General features: G+C 37.5%; 1 protein-coding gene across 9 annotated transcripts in view; it reads right to left on the bottom strand.

Moving 5' to 3' along the window:
* adgrl3.1 (adhesion G protein-coupled receptor L3.1) overlaps positions 1-13,618 on the bottom strand; it is a 385,181-nt gene extending 371,563 nt beyond the window's left edge. For all 9 annotated transcript variants that reach the window (XM_088342694.1, XM_088342696.1, XM_088342697.1 and 6 more), the window contains exon 1: positions 13,237-13,618. The gene's annotated coding sequence lies outside the window, so the exon portion shown is untranslated. The remainder of the gene's footprint in view (positions 1-13,236) is intronic.
* Between the last annotated feature and the right edge of the window lie 2,972 nt (positions 13,619-16,590).

Genomic DNA, 16,590 nt, shown 5'->3' with positions numbered 1-16,590 from the left:
TTCTAGTTATAGGGTGTATTGGGACTAATGTGCTACAAAGGAACACGTTCCAAGAACAAAATTACTTTTTGAGGGGGGGATCTCCCAGTCGCTTAGCAGTTGCCTTCAACTTGTGCAGAACGCTGCTGCCCCTCTTTTAACTAACACCAGCAGACATGCGTATATCTCTCCTATTCTTAAATCCGTTCAGTGGCTCCCCATCTGATTTAGAATCAATTTTAAATCTGTAATGTTTGTTTTTAAAGCTCTTAAAGGCTTTGTCCCATTTTATTCATCTGAGTTTTTAACTCTTCGCAATCCTGGTAGAGTTTTGAGGTGCGAGGACAAACTTGTGTTGAAAATGCCCAGGTCAAAATATGAACCGAGCATTTTATGTTGCTGCCCCCGCTCGGAATTCAGCTTCCATGTGAGTCATGTCTTATTTCTGATCTGGGCCTCTTTAAATCCAGGCTAAAAATGCACTTCTTCAGGATGGGTTTTAATACTCACAACGACAAGGACACCTTTTTTATCTTATCATATTTGATACTGTTGTATTCATTGTTTTAATTGTCTTTTATTGTTTTTATTTTTTTTTATTTATTTGTTTGTTTTTTGCTCATCGCTTCTCTGCTTTAACTGCAAAGCACTTTGGTACACCTAAAGGATTGTTGTAAAGGTCTGTATAAATAAAGTATGTTTACATTTTACATTTTACATTGACATTTCTAACAAGTACTTGAACGTGTTTTTAAATAAAATGTTGTCAATCTACCGTTGGTACTACGTGGTGCGTTACTACGTTACTCTTCCACTTTATAAACGCAGACCATTAACTATACTGTCCTTTGATTGTTATCACATTCATTCTTTGATCCAATAGACACAAACCCTGAAAGTGTTTATATTTACCTACAAAATACAACTGAATACAGTTTTTAGGCACAGACTACGAGGTCGTAGAATTTCTCCTCATGCAGATATTCTCCCCCACGGTATATAGTTGCATTCAAGCTGAACTTCTAACCATAAAATAAAATACTCAAATCACGGGGTCAGCTTATGTTCATATTTTGTTCGGTGTCACTGGAAGCAAATGGTCGGCAGCATGTGGGAAGGGCGTGGCTTATACAGCAACAACAGACCATTAGGAAAATAATGAGGCAAACATGAGCACAGAATTTAAGGTTAAAGCGTGGTTACACTGTTTATAAGATGCAAATGTGTATAATCATACATTTCAGCAAAAAACAACTGACAGAGGTAAACCAAAGCCCCTTCTACAATGGGCAAGGAAAATCCAGGACCAAAAAATGTAATTATCGTTGCCATAGCTTATGAAACTGGCCAATTTGTCAAATTTTGTCAAATTTTAGTTAAATATTCCAAAATAATCAACATGAGTCACTTGATTTCTATTTGTGCAGTTCCTGCACCATTGTGGTTACCGTATTTTCCGCACTATAAGGCGCACCTAAAAGTCTTGTTTTTTTTCAAAAGCTGACCATGCGCCTTATAACACAGTGCGCCTTATATATGGCTCAATATTAAATTCGCAAGGTCTCGCAACTACGAGAAACAGCCGCCGACTCCATTTTTCGCGCTGTGCATACTGGGAAATATTAAACGATTGGTAGTTGCCGGGGCTCGTGTTGTATTTGTTTACTAAGTGGCAAAATGGCTACCCCATTAAACTGCTTAATTCATATTCAACAAATACAGTATTTGTCTGAATCCAGGGTTATGACTGGTGAAGATGTAAAGCACAATTTACCTTAAACAAACACAGAATTATTCAGAATGTCACGTTTGAGAGAGAGAGAGAGCGAGAGAGAGAGAGAGAGCGAGATTCTCTTTCATACGTGCATTTGTATAAGAAAATGGCTCCTGTTAAGAGACACGCGTACAACGCCGAGTTTAAACTCAAAGCGATCAGTCACGCAGCACAACACGGCAATAGAGCGGCAGCGAGAGAGTTAAACTTAAATGAATCGATGGTACGGAAGTGGAGAAAGGATGAAGATAAGCTCCGCCAAGTAAGGAAAACTCAACAAAGTTTCCGTGGCAATAAAGCAAGATGGCCAGAGTTAGAGGAGACACTTGAACAGTGGGTTGTTCAACAAAGAGCGGCAAGCAGAAGTGTCAGTACGATAACTATACGTATGAAGGCAACAGCGCTGGCACAAAAACACCGGACGTGTTGGATGGCCCATTCACTGAGATATGGTCAATTCGAACACAGCAGAAGAAGAATTCGAGGGATTCGTCGATGAGGAGCTTATAGAGTGATCTTTGTTTTTCTTTTGTGTGTTTACGTTTTACATTTTACAGTTATTATGTTATTGCTTTGCACTCGTTGTTTTTGCACATTACGAGTGTCACTTTATTGCGATTGCACTAACGTTTCATTTAAAATAACAGTATCAGACGTTTTTTTCTTTGCGTGTTGACTAAATGGACAAAAAATAAAATGATATGTCGATGTTGTTCAAAGATGTGTCACGAAAATGCTTTACCTCAGAGAAAATAATAAAACGGCTGTTTATTTATTTTGGGAGTGAATGGAGTTGTGGAAAGCTTGTTTGTTAATAAAGTTTGACCTTTTTGAATATTTTGTTGACATTCCCTTGAGCGTGGCAACATCTAGAGGTTGCATAAAGTAACTACATTCTCTACTGTAGTCAAGTCGTCACATTTATTTACCGTAAATAGCCCTTAATCCCAAAAATGTCTCGAAGGACTGCACAGGATTACAATTACAAAATTGCACAATTACCTGATCTTAAACCAGCATGCACTTATAGCGCCTTATAATGGGGTGCGTCTTATGTATGGCATAAGTTTTAAAATATATCATTCATTGAAGGTGCGCCTTATAACATGGTGCGCCATATAGTGCGGAAAATACGGTAGTTTAATACCGTAGTCACTACGGCGTAGTGGCTATTTTTAAAACAAGAATGTTATTGGCCATCTCTGTTTACACTCGTGGTCATATAGTTGTGGAATAACGGTACAGTTGTAAAATGTGTATTTTACAAAGAAAAACTGAAAAAAAAATAATAGAGTTAGAGGAAGTTAATCTGTTTTTTACACTAGGTAGGTTCTCAATTTATTTTTGTGAATTATATGAAACTATACACAGTGAACCCTTACTACAATGCAGTTACTTTTTACAGTCTCGCTACTTTACCGATTTGCATCGTGCATTCTGTTCGGCATTTTGACTGGCTAAATAGCCTCTATTCTTCTTCTCTTCCTGATGATTAAAAGTATAATATAAAATACAGTAAAAATATACAAATACCATTTTTTAAGGTACTTCTTATTTATTATGAAAATCAAAGGTCCCGGTAAACAGGGCTTGTTCTTTGGTTTCAGTCTATTATACATTATTTATCAGTATAATTGTAAAAAAAGGTTTTTTTACCTAATGGATTTTGCTTATCACAGGTTAATTTAGAAATGCAACGTTCACGATAAACGAGGGATGACTGTGATCAAAACGATATATTATAATTTGTCACAGTGTGCAGTATCACATTGTTGTTGTTATTGTCATATTAAATGATACATAATCAACTTTTTGGATATTTTCAGATGCCAACTCAGCAAAAATACAGTAGATTTGAGTCATTTTTGTATTTTCTATGTCATTATAGTGATATAAATATTGTTTATTAAGTGAAGCTCGTTTGAAAAGGTTAATGTTAAATAATGTCACATATCTGGAACATACATTAAAAAAAACATTCAGACTCTGTAGCTTATTGTTGCATATTTGAAAGTTGTAGGTTTGGTCTTTTAACACGCTGTTGAGATGTGTGGCTTTTATCAACCAAGCACTTTACTTACAGATGACAATAGTCTGCAACAAATAAACTTTTATTTTTATCCAAAATAACATTGCTATTAGATATATTCCTATTATAACTACAGTTTTAATCAACGTGGTTGGTGTCCTTTAATATTCTGAGTTTGTCACGTCTTGAAGTTTTTATCATAATGGTATCATTTTGTGTCCTTTTAAAAACAAGCTATTGTTGACCAAACAAAAACAATTATTCCTGACTGAATAAAATACTAATATTTTATTATTAATATCCAGCAAATCTCGACATATGATCATGGAGTGTGTGAAGCCACCTTCCACTGTCGTCACTCCCACAACGGAGAAGCCTTTCAAAATAAAAACCCAAATTAGTTCTGACTAACCACTTGCCACATCTTTCTAATAATTTCGTCCTATCTTTCTTGATTGAACAGGAGTGCTTCATTCATTCGATTTAAAAACAATATATATATATATCATCTGTTGCTCTATCCATTTTTTAAAATGTTTTAACAGGTTGTTGAAATTAAAGAATAATTGATTTCTGCATAATATGCTTGTATGAGGGCAGCACGGCGGCGCAGTGGTTCGCGCGTGTGCGGCACAGTTCTAAGGTCTCGGGAACCTCCTGTGGGAGTTCAAATCCAGCTACCGGAGTTCCTGAGCGGAGTTTGTATGTTCTACCCGTGCTTGCGTGGGTTTCCTCCAGGCACTCCGGTTTCCTCCCACATTCCAAAAACATGCATTTCAGGTGAATTGGCAGGTCCAAATTGTCCCTAGGTGTGAATAAGCGAGCAAGTTGTCTGTCCCTGTGTGCCCTGCGATTGGCTGGCAACCAGTTCAGGGTGTCCCCTGCCCACCGCCTGATGATTGCTGGGATGGGCTCCAGCACCCCCGCGACCCTACTGAGGATAAGCGGTGCAGCTGATGAGATGAGATGAGATGCTTGTATGAATTGATATTGATGAAATTTATAGGATAACAAATCCATTTGGAGAAAATATACACAAAACATTACTACCAATAAAGTGTGTTAGAATATGGAAGACCATTAGGGGCGGCAGTAGCTCAGGAGGTAGAGCGCTCGTCTTGGGATCAATGGTTCCTAGTTCGAATCCCGGCTCGTCCGTGTTACATGTCGAAGTGTCCTTGGGTAAGACACTGAACCCCTAATACCCCCAATAAGCAGGTTAGCGCCTTACATGGCTGCAAGGCCGCTATTGGGAAATGTGGAGCACATTGTAAAGCGCTTTGGGAAGTCATTGACTTGAAAAGCGCTATATAAATGCAGATCATTTCATTTCATTTCATTTCATTTCATTTCATTTCACCCCTGGATGGTACCAACCTATGGGGAGTGGCAGGAGAGCGCCCACCTGCACCTAATCTTTTTACACCTGTACTAATTTACTCCTGCTCTTCATATTGACTGTACCTGACAGCAGAGACTGTTGGGTCATAGCCATTATCATGTTATGTCAGGTTTGTTTTAGGTGGTTGCTATTGGGATCATTTGTTTTTTACTTTGTACCTGGATTTTGTTATTAAAAATCTTTCCAGTGGTTTCCGTGGTTCATGCTTCCTCGCATACTGTGTCCATGACACAAAGCCCCACAACTTAGTCAATAAAATTGAACTCCGTTCCTCTCTTAGATTCCATTTTATTAGCTCTAAAATACAGTTATCGGAATCGCTGCAAACGATCTGAATTCCATCTACTAAGTCATCACATCAAAGGTGTGTGTATAAACCACGGCCTTTGAGAAAAGTTTACTCGTGGCATCAATGAGACCACAAGGCAATATTTTATTCAAATCACATTGTGCCTCTATTACCGGATTTAATATTGTTGTATCACTCACCACGTTCCTAACCAAATATTGCGCAGCATTAACAGCTCTGAAACAAACAAAGCCATTAGCCGATGAAGTGGAACGCTCCGAATGTGCACAGCCATCATAATTTGCGCAGTTTCCCCCCAACATGTCTGCAATGTGAATCACAAGTGAAATGAATTAGTGACCTAATTAAAGAGACCGGCGAGAAGAAAAGCAATTCTCGTTCACGGTGTGAGCTCGTATGTCTTTTCCAGACTAGCGTCTAAAGCCAAAGCTTCCAGTTAACTTAACCTTTGCTGTTGCGAGCCGTGACCAGTGGCACTCGTTGACACGCCTTCACGGTGTGATATGCAGCAGATGTTTGCAAGATTGTCAGTATAGAAAATGTCAAAGGGATGCGCAACTGCAGCAATAGTAAGGGGTTGAGGAAATATCAAAAACAAATACGGTGAACTGTATCTAAATATCTTATCAGAGGACAACAAATAATGTTGATTTTAGTGACAATCGAAAAAATATAAACATGGATACACTTTGACAAAACAAAATGTGAATGGTGGGTTTCGATGTAACAGAAAGTTCACCGTTTTTTCTGGACAATAAGTCGCAGTTTTTTCCTAGTTTGGCCTAGTGGTGCGACTTATACTCCGTTGAGACGTGTACATTCAATAATCAACACATTATTAAATCATTGAGTTTGAAATTGTTATTACTGGTACTGTATATCACTTCACATGTTAGTTTCACACTAAACGACAAGCAGGCGCTCTAGGCCTGTGTTGACAATTTTAACTTTGACCGCAACACAAAAGCAGAAAGAGGAAGCCGGCCCATCGTCCACATCCGGGACTTACCGGGAGTTGTTTACTAGTAAAAGTGACACTGAGGATGAAAATTTGATTGGAGTGATTTGGAGTGAAGATGATAGTTTAGTCAGCATGTTCTTTACTTTAGAGTTATCTCAATAACTCTTAAAATGTTACATCCAGTGTGTCTAAAATATTCTTTCAAGATGACGAGTATGTTTTTAGTGTTGAATTATATAAATACATTTTCGCCAAATTCTACTTATAGCAAGAGCGCGGCTTTTACATGTGTTTTCCTTCTTAATAATGCACTTTTTGGCTGATCCGATGTATACTCCAGAGAGACTTGTAGTGTGGAAAATACGGTAATCAATAACTCTTTTATGTATTTATCAGAAAATGCCGACAACACCTGTTATACTGTACCTCTAGATTTCAATAATCAAACTTGTACCAAGTTTTTTAAAACGGAAAGTATTTCTTGTCTTGATGTTAGTATAACATGTCACATTCTTTTGTGAGTGTTATTTCAGTTGCTATTGCTTTTTATTGAGGTGATGGATGTCGGTGGTTGGTTGCTAAGAAGTCGTTGTGGTCCTATTCATTGGTAGTGATGGCGATGTTATGAGTTTCTGTATAGAGTAGTCTATGTGCTCTTTATTGTACTATGGGATTACATTCTTGGCAGTTACAATGTATTTGTTATGCCCTTATTGTTGCTTGTGATTAAAAACCCAGATGTTTTGCAGTTGTTATGGCTCTTATTGTTGCCAGCGATTATGATGTTGTTGTACAGTATTTACTGTACGTATAGTTCTCTTTCATCATTTTGTAAGTTACTATGCAGTATGTGCTGACAAAGTCAGATGGTTGGCAGTTCCTATGTTCATTTATGCTCCTTATTATGATAAACAATGTTGACAGTTGTTATGCAGTTGCATCATTGCTGAGGGTGGTGAAGTTCTCAGTTATTAGTTTTTGTCATACTTGTAGTTTTGATTTTTTTAGCAATCAGTTATATGGTGATTTTAATGGTAACAATGTATTTACCATTTTATTTCTTTAGTCAGATGGCTAGAAGTTGTTATTGTCATTACTGGTCAATGTTTATAAAAAATGAAATGGTTTCTGTGCAGTTACCATGGTCTTATCATTGCCAGAAATAATGATTTTGCCGGTACGTATTTGGTTTGCATTGCGCTCATTGTTCCTTGTGATTATGTTTTCAGTAACAGTGCCATTGACATGATCCCTGTTCCTTTGGATGATGACTGATATAATCTGTTTTAATGCAATTTGCTATGCTTTTTATATTTCTCTGCAATTATGATAATATTGCTTGCGATTGATTTCAAATATATTTAATAAAATTGCTTTTTCAAGGTAAAAATCGACAATGCCAGCATATGGCATTAAAGGGTGTGCATGTTAATAAGATTTCATGTAAAAAGCATGTGATTACTAGTAAACCGACAAAGAAAAACTTGATAGGATAAGCCTACTCACGAGGGACCGGCATGATTGATGAATTCTTTAATTGGTCACGTGTCAGTTGTGCAAAACGGATCGCAGTTTAATCATGACTTGGATCAATGGATGCAAAATGAAGTAGAAGCACGCTCGCTCTTCATTCAAGCTCAACTTCTTGGATGTAACATCCGCTATCTTGCCGTATTATTCTGCTTCAGGTGATCTTGAAATGGAAACAGCACATTTAGTTTGATACAACAGCAAGTTCAGGAAAATACGACACTAGACTACACTCTGATTGTATTTGATATGATTTTGAAAGAAATGTAATAAGTTCTGTGGGTAAGTGGGGTTGACCTAGATGGGTAGGGGGGCGGGGGGTTTCATAGCATCCTGTTGTCATAATGTGGAATAATGCATCGTTCTCGGCACATAATTTCCCTTGATGCCAAGACACAGCTCGCTCTTTTCCGGTCACAAAAAATGTGTTATTCTGCATTACATGTTTGGACTCGTCCCAAAAAAGCATCACGGTTATACATTGTCTTTGGATGTCTTCCTCTTAGGTATTGAGCATCACATCAGAGCAAGACTTTATAATGTATTTTTCCTTACAACAAATATAGAAAAATCCTACATTTAACTATATTACTCAATTCTTATGTTAAAAAATATTAATCAGAGCTAACAGATGTTGGGTTTTTTTTTGCATTGCCTTGTGCAATTGGGCTCAACCAATAATAGTTTGCAGATTGTTTAAAAATATGTAATTTTAAAAGTCATATGTAATGACTAAGTTTGATGTTTTGGTCTGTTTTTTTCTGTCTTCCTTTTATCTATGTATTTATTTTTCGAAAGTTACCAAAATTTTCTATCTTTTCTAGGGATAAAATCTTATATGTGTCTTAAAAGGAACTAGGGCTAAAATGTGGCAAAATGTACACAAATGTAGTTCCAGTAGGTAGCTTGGGTGAAAATGGTCTATCCATCTATCTAAATATATGTCGATATAAAGAATAACATATTTAACAAATATACCAAAAGATTTACAAAGGTAGCTAATCATTTGGTATCAAAAATATTTTTTTCACATTTATTTTTCTTCATCACATCACAAAATTAAAAAATGACCTTTATACATCCAACTGCAAATGCAAAATTAAAGTTGCATACGTTGGCATACAGCAAAATATACATCACCTAACCACTCTACTGAGACAGCGCTGATCAAGGTAACAAATGATCTCCTACTGGCAATGGATTCTGGCGCTTCATCACTTTTGCTGCTGCTGGATCTTAGTGCTGCTTTTGACACAGTGCACCACAATTTCCTACTAGAACGGTTGGAAAAATGGATTGGTCTCTCAGGAACCGTCCTCTCGTGGTTCAGATCCTACCTCTCAGATAGGACGCACTGTGTTAAATATGGTGAAATGACATCTGAGCCCTTTAATGTTACCTGCGGTGTTCCGCAGGGTTCAGTGCTTGGCCCCCTTCTTTTCAGCATTTACATGCTTCCATTAGGTGATATTATTCGCAAGTACAATATCAGCTTCCACTGCTACGCAGACGACACTCAACTATATCTTCCGTTGGAGGAATCTCCCACACTAAACTGTGGAAATTTGGAGGCCTGCCTCATTGAGATAAAAGAGTGGATGTCACTCAATTTCTTGCGTCTTAACTCTGAAAAGACCGAAATGTTAGTCATTGGTCCATCTAAATGCCGTGACTTATTCTCAAAACTGCTGTGAACATTGACAAATGTCACATCACACAGAGTGACTCAGTTAAAAGTTTAGGTGTCATATTTGACCCTGATCTATCCTTTGAAATGCATGTAAAGAAAATTACTAGAACCGCTTTCTTCCATCTTCGTAACATTGCTAAAATCCGTTCAATACTGTCTCAGTCTGATGCGGAAATTATAATTCATGCGTTTGTTACCTCCCGTCTCGATTACTGTAATGCACTACTCTCTGGTCTCCCGAAGTCTAGAATCAAGTCACTTCAGCTGGTACAAAATGCCGCAGCGAGGCTTTTAACTAGGACAAAAAAGTACGATCACATAACACCGATTTTGGCAAACCTGCATTGGCTCCCAGTTAGCCATAGATGTGATTTCAAGGTTCTCTTAGTATTGTACAAAATCATACATGGACTTGCTCCCTCTTATCTTTCAGATCTGATTTGCCCCTACGTCCCGGTCCGAAGCCTACGATCTGAGAGTGCCGGTCTTCTGGTGATCCCAAGAGCAAAGAAGTGTTCTGCTGGTTCGAGAGCGTTCTCCATCAGGGCACCGGTGCTGTGGAATGCTCTTCCCCCTGAGATCCGATATGCAACCTCAGTGGAAATGTTTAAATCTAAACTTAAAACTCACTTCTACTCCATAGCATATGAATAACCTACGCTTCTCGTCGGCTGAAAAATAGTCTGTGTAATATAGTGTAATAATCTGTGAAGCCCTTTGAGACTCTTCGTGATTTAGGGCTATACAAATAAAAATGACTTGACTTGACTTGACTTGACATAATTAATAATCATAACACAGCTGCTTTGAAGGTCAAAGTTGTTATTACCAACCCGTTTGAAAGGTAAACGAGAAAATGTCCAGACCATACAAAGAAAATCCAACCAAATCTCGCCATTGGAAAAGCCGAGTAAGAAAGTGGTTTAGCATGCTTGAAGCCCCCAAGGTTGAAAATGGCAACATCAAGAAGTTTTCTGTGGCTTGTCCTTTGCGTTGATATCCCCCCCAACGTTCTGTTCTGTAAATATGTCATCAAACCATATGCTTTGTATGTCATATCACATGTTTTGCTTGAGTATGTGTTTGCTACAAATAAGAAAAACACAAAGAAAAAGGCAAGTCATTTATGGGAGATAAGTACACTTGCCTTTTTTTCATGGTACAACAAATAATGTTTTTTTGTTTTCACACACATTCCCTGGTATACAGGTTTTGTTGTACTTTTTGTTCCTTGATAGATTATTATATTGTTGTCAGTTAGAATGTAGTTGATTTACCCTTTTGATTCTTGTGCTCATTATATTTTTGTGTGGTCCTTGCTGATTGTGTAGTCCTTGCTTTTTTTTTCCTTTTTCTATCATTATTTTGTTCCTTGTGATAATGGTGTTGTCATTTACAGTGTACAGTGATGTACCTTTTAGATTCTTGCCATCACTGTGTAAGTTACTTGCAGGTGTTTTGGGCCTTCCTTTTTATAAGGAATGATATTGATAGTGTCCATGCATTAACTAACGTCTTTATTGGTCTTTGTTGGTGAAAATGTTGTCAGTTCCTTTATTGTCCTCATTGCTCTTTTTGATATTGTTAGTTACAATATGATAGGATCTTATTGTATTTAGTTCTCCATGCAATACAGGAAAAGCATAACAAGAACATAATGATGCTTTCACAGGTTCTGCCGTGCTTTTTTTTCCCCACTGGTGATGTCAGTTACAACGCAATCGCTATGCCTTCATTGTTGCAAGTCAGTTGTTTGGAATTTTATATGGTTCTTATTTTTGCTAAAATGAAGATGATGATGTTGCCGGCTAACATACAGGAACCATCATGCTTTTTGTTCCTTGTAATAATGTTTGTGTCAGATACAAAATTCAACAATTTACCCATTTGATTCTTATGATCATTATGTCAAATAATTAGCAGTTGCTATGATCCTTATTGTTTATTTTCAATTATTGGATGATATTGAGAATATCAATGCAGTTATTGATGTCTTTATTGTTGTGGGTGATGATGATGCAATCAGTTACTTTTTACAGTTTAGATTGCACTCATTGCTCTTTGTGGTTGTTGTTTTCAGTTACAAAGCAATATGATCCTTATTGTTTTTATTTCCTAAGCAAAATTAAAAAAAACAAAATCACAATAACAAGACGGATGATTTGTAATTTGTACGGCCCCTTATTATTTATGATGATGATGATGTCACCATATCTATAAAGGTTTTTATCATGCCTAATGTCTCTCATGATAATGTTGTGAGTTAGAAAACAGTTGCTATCCCCTCATTGTTTCTTGTGATGAACAAGTCAGATGCTTGGATGCTTGTCCTTATTTTTACTGAGCTGTTGATTATGTTGCCAGCTGGTATACATATTCTATCGTCCTTTTTTTTTCCTTGCAAAAATGTTGTCAGTTACAATGTAGTTGAATTGCCCTTTTTATTATTGTGTCAGATATGTTGCTTTTTTAACTAATGCTCTTGAAAGTGTAAAAGTAATTAACAATTTCTTTATTTCTGCAGATGATGATGTTGTCAGTTCCTATATAGCTTGTATTGCACTCATTGTTCTTTGTGATTGTCAGTTACAATGCGATAAGATAAGGACTAATGCAGTTTTTCCTCATGCAAATTGTTTTGGTATATAGGAAAAGTGAAACAAAAAGGCAAATAGGAAAGCGGACGCCAGCCATTTCTCCGCCGCTCTTGCTCACCTGACACTTTTCTCCCTTTTAAGCTGTTGCAATGACAGATGAGTCAACACATTTTGTCACCTACTCCAGACTGCCCTGCGAGCTTCACAAAAGCCATTTGGATGCTGAGTGCGGATGGTCACTGACTCACGTGGGTCAGCTCCCCCCCCCAAAAAAAAACAAAAAAAAAAACAACCCAAGCACACATTGAGGACACACTGCCTGTGAGGGTCATACAAGTGTGCAATCTCTACAATGTATGAGAATTTACAAAGCACTCTTGATCAGGAAATGACATTGTGCCACAATTGGCGATTTCCACCAAGGTCATTTACGAACATGGTAAATTAAAGTCCTCAGCTAGAATCTGAATCTGCATGATTGACATATATGTGGCCTGCTGCTTAGTGCTTTGATTACAGATTAGCTCCATTGACTCTGGATTGCAATACCCAATTAGAAAAAAACACACTTATTACATTCTGATGTATTCCAATGACAGTTGGAGAAAAATACTGAGAAGATGAAGCCTGCTTGTCAGTCATCCATCACGCCACAGAACGGCGCATATGCAACCTGCAGTGAGCCGCACAGAATAATAATGTGCGGGTTCCAGTGCTCTACCGCCGGGGTAATGTGATTACATTGCTCAGTGGCATCATCATCATCGCGACGCCCATGCAGCTGCAGAATCTCTACCTCGTAGGTGATTTACCTTGCATTGCATTTCATGACTTCACTCTGCATCCAACGGGACCGGTCAAGTGTTGCCCGCAGGCCACATTCCTATGAGCGAGTCGAAGTCGCAATTTGCAGGTTGACGTGCAGAGCAGCATATCGAATACGGGGGTAGAAATGAAATCTTACCGTGTCACAAGGAGGAGCGCATACAAACACATCCAGATGGAGCTTCTCCGGTACAGTCCTTTGATGGAAAGGGGTGACTGCACTTGACTTTGACTATGAAATGAAAATGGAGGTATAGTTTTTTCCCTCCTTTTTCTGCAAATGAGCAGTCAGCCAGCGCTCAGTATCCCGAGGATGGACGGATGGAAGTCTGCTGGAGTGAGCAGGAGAAGGAGGATGGAGGCGTTTTTCCCCCCGCCTGTCTCCTCCCTCCCTCTCTTTTCTCTCCCCTCTCTATCCCTGACGCCTTTATCGCCTCCGCTGACTTTTCTCCGCGAACGGTCACCCTAATTTGGAGGGGGTGTATTTTTTTCGGGGAAGGCAAAGTGGACAAGAGCGCGCAGACTGGGTTGCATGGTGGAAGGGGGGAAAAGGGGTGTGCAAGACGGGTGGGTGGCTTGTTTTAGGAAGGGGTGGGGAGGGCTGCCGATGATTTCTGCCAAGGGGACGCACGCAGGAAGAAAGAGGGAGAAGAGGAGCTAAAGTGGATGTAAAACAAGGAACTGGATTCTACGGCTCGTAAATGTTTGGAGTTAGGGCTCCACCTACCGTGAGTGTTTAAATACACCTAAACGTGGAAACCGAATTAATTCTGCCGAGGACTAAGTTTGATTTTAACGATCATATTGAAACAGTGTTCCACAATAAAACAAAAACTGAAAAAAAAAAAAAAAAAAAAGTCATTACAATTTCATCTGAATAATTTTTCTTAGCAGTCAGGAACATATGTCTCGCGAGCCAGATATGGCTCTTTTCATAAGTACATATGGCTCGGAGGTAAAATTTCAGTCATTTTTTTTTATTGTGTTGTGTTTCAATTCAGAGAAGCGAGGAGTCGAGTTTGGTGTGTGCATAGCCAAAAGGCTCGGTCCAGTATATATGAAGCACAGTTTCCACTAAAGTTTAGTCACGGTGTCACACTAGCAGACTCCATTTTGGCTGTACATCACCATGGAATCCTTTTTATGGAAGCTCATTGAAAAAAGATTGTTAAGAGATACTTTATGTCCAAAATCCATAGATAACTGCAATCACCCAGAAAATGCCAGCCAAGAACATAGAGCAATTAGATTGGGTGAGTGGTAGGGGTGGTCAGACCTATGCACACAACGCTCTGCACTAAAGGTAAATACATCAGTATACTTGTTTGCTGTATTTTGCGACATTTCTATGGACGAACTCCTGTTACACCTTGTTATGAAACCATTATTTATGAAAAAAATGAAGGTAAAAAAAGGCTCAATGATCTTAAGTCTTTGCGGGAGGGAGACAAGTTTAAAGTGGTATATTTGTTGATATGGGACACAGGCTCTACCATTATTCTTATTTCATGAATTTTACCAAATGTTTACATTACACTGTAAAATAAAACGAGCTGAACACTAGATTTTGTCTGGAGAGCGGGTTTGGCGGTTTTGCTGTAACTATTATCAAAATGTATAGTATGGCAAGCTACCCCCCAAAAAAATTAAAAACCTGTACATTTTGCTAGTATGGCTCATTGTGTCAAAACTGTTCCTGACCTCTGCCTTAGAAGCTGTGAATACATTTGCACTGGACATTTAATTTGTATGCATGCAGGATTTCATTTCAACATTCTGCTAACATACAAAATTGGGTCCAAATATACACAGAACATTTTAACTTAGTATTATTAGTATTGCAGTATTAATCCTGTTGTATTTGCCTAAATATTCATTGTTTTTAAATTTACAAGATGAGATCAAACAATGTCCAACTATTCATGTGTTCAAATTTAAATACAAAAACACATTACTGTTTTTGTTTCTATTATTATATCATAACTGTTATTATAAATATTATGTTTATTTTCATTTTTATTATTATCATTGGTGCCACAGTGATAATTGGTAACTAGTGGCATTATGACGTTGAGGGATGGGTATTACGAAGATTACTGTATAAATTATGTGATTAATGTAATTATTATAATTATTGATATCTGACATATGTAATAAGTATATCCATGAGATTTTGTTATATTAGACACAAAAGGAGAATAGGATTTGTAAAATGTATTTAATAGGGATATAAAGGGGTAGGGAAAATAAGCATCTACTTCTGACTACCCCTTTTCGAACATGTTATGTAACATTATTTTGTTGTTGACTCATTGTTTTGTCCAGTTTTTATTTTAATGTTCGAAATAAAGTTTTCATTCATTCATTCAAGGTGTGATCTGTCTTTTTTTATTATTTCTCGTACAAAAATGGTTATATGGCATTAGGGCTGCACAATTTTGGAGGAAAAAATCGAATTGTGATTTTCCAGACCGGTACTGCAATTTCGATGCAATTTTCAATTTTAAAAGAAAATTACATTATCTGTACTGGTTAGGTGACATGCTTTAACCTTAATAAAACAGTGCCCTCCTAAGGGGAGCTTTGTCAGGGTTGCAATAGGTGTGTGGCATAGCATGATGCTTGCAAAATTATCTTTGCCTTTCTTGGCAAGTGCTGTTAAAACTTACCTCGGATTGACTGGCGATTAAAACCTGAACGGTGACAATTTTGGTTGGCCAAACACACCATACGTCAAATAATGAAGGGGGAAAACCCAAACATTAAACAATTAATTCTTATGGAAAAACCACACAGTGTCTTGTGATTCCACAATCACGCTACTTGACTCACTATGGATTAGATTTTGAGTAATCGTGCAGCCCAATACGGCATTCACAATTTGAAATGATCACAAAACACATAAAATACACTTCCTGAATTCTTTTTTTTTCTAATTTCTCTTACAAAAATTGTTATACAGCATGTGTATATGCCTATACATATTTTTAATGAGGGGAAATCATAATAATTGAGACAGGTATAAAGTAAGAATGCCAGATTTTATTTAAGAACTCCGTTAACTTACAAGTGGATCACAATGACACAGAATACCCGGACTTAGTATTATTCCTGATTAATGTAATGAAACTAACGTTGTTGTTTGAATTTGAAAATGCATTCGATTTCTTTATACTTTTTTTCTTTTTAAGCAGGATTTTTTTTTTAAAGCAGGGGTATGACGCAGTGGTCCACACTCTTTTCTATACCATGGATCGGTTTAATATCTGACAATATTCTTGCAGCCTGGCCCAAAAATACCATGAAGAAAAAAAAAACAATAATAATAATAAGCCAAAATCCATTGTATAACCACTCCGGATGTAGATTACATATGAAAAGGCATTTCACTTCATCTCATTATCAGATTATTTTTACTCACGGTACGAGAGCTAAATGTTAGGCTCCGTTAGAGTATGTAGAAAACAGAAAGTTGCATTGAAAGATATAAATA

Source organism: Urocampus carinirostris, chromosome 8, assembly GCF_059441175.1.
Source record: "Urocampus carinirostris isolate Australia breed hairy pipefish chromosome 8, RoL_Ucar_1.0, whole genome shotgun sequence".
Lineage (NCBI taxonomy): Eukaryota > Metazoa > Chordata > Actinopteri > Syngnathiformes > Syngnathidae > Urocampus > Urocampus carinirostris.
The sequence above is the reverse complement of the archived record's forward strand: the minus strand, read 5'-3'. Positions and strand labels throughout refer to the sequence as shown.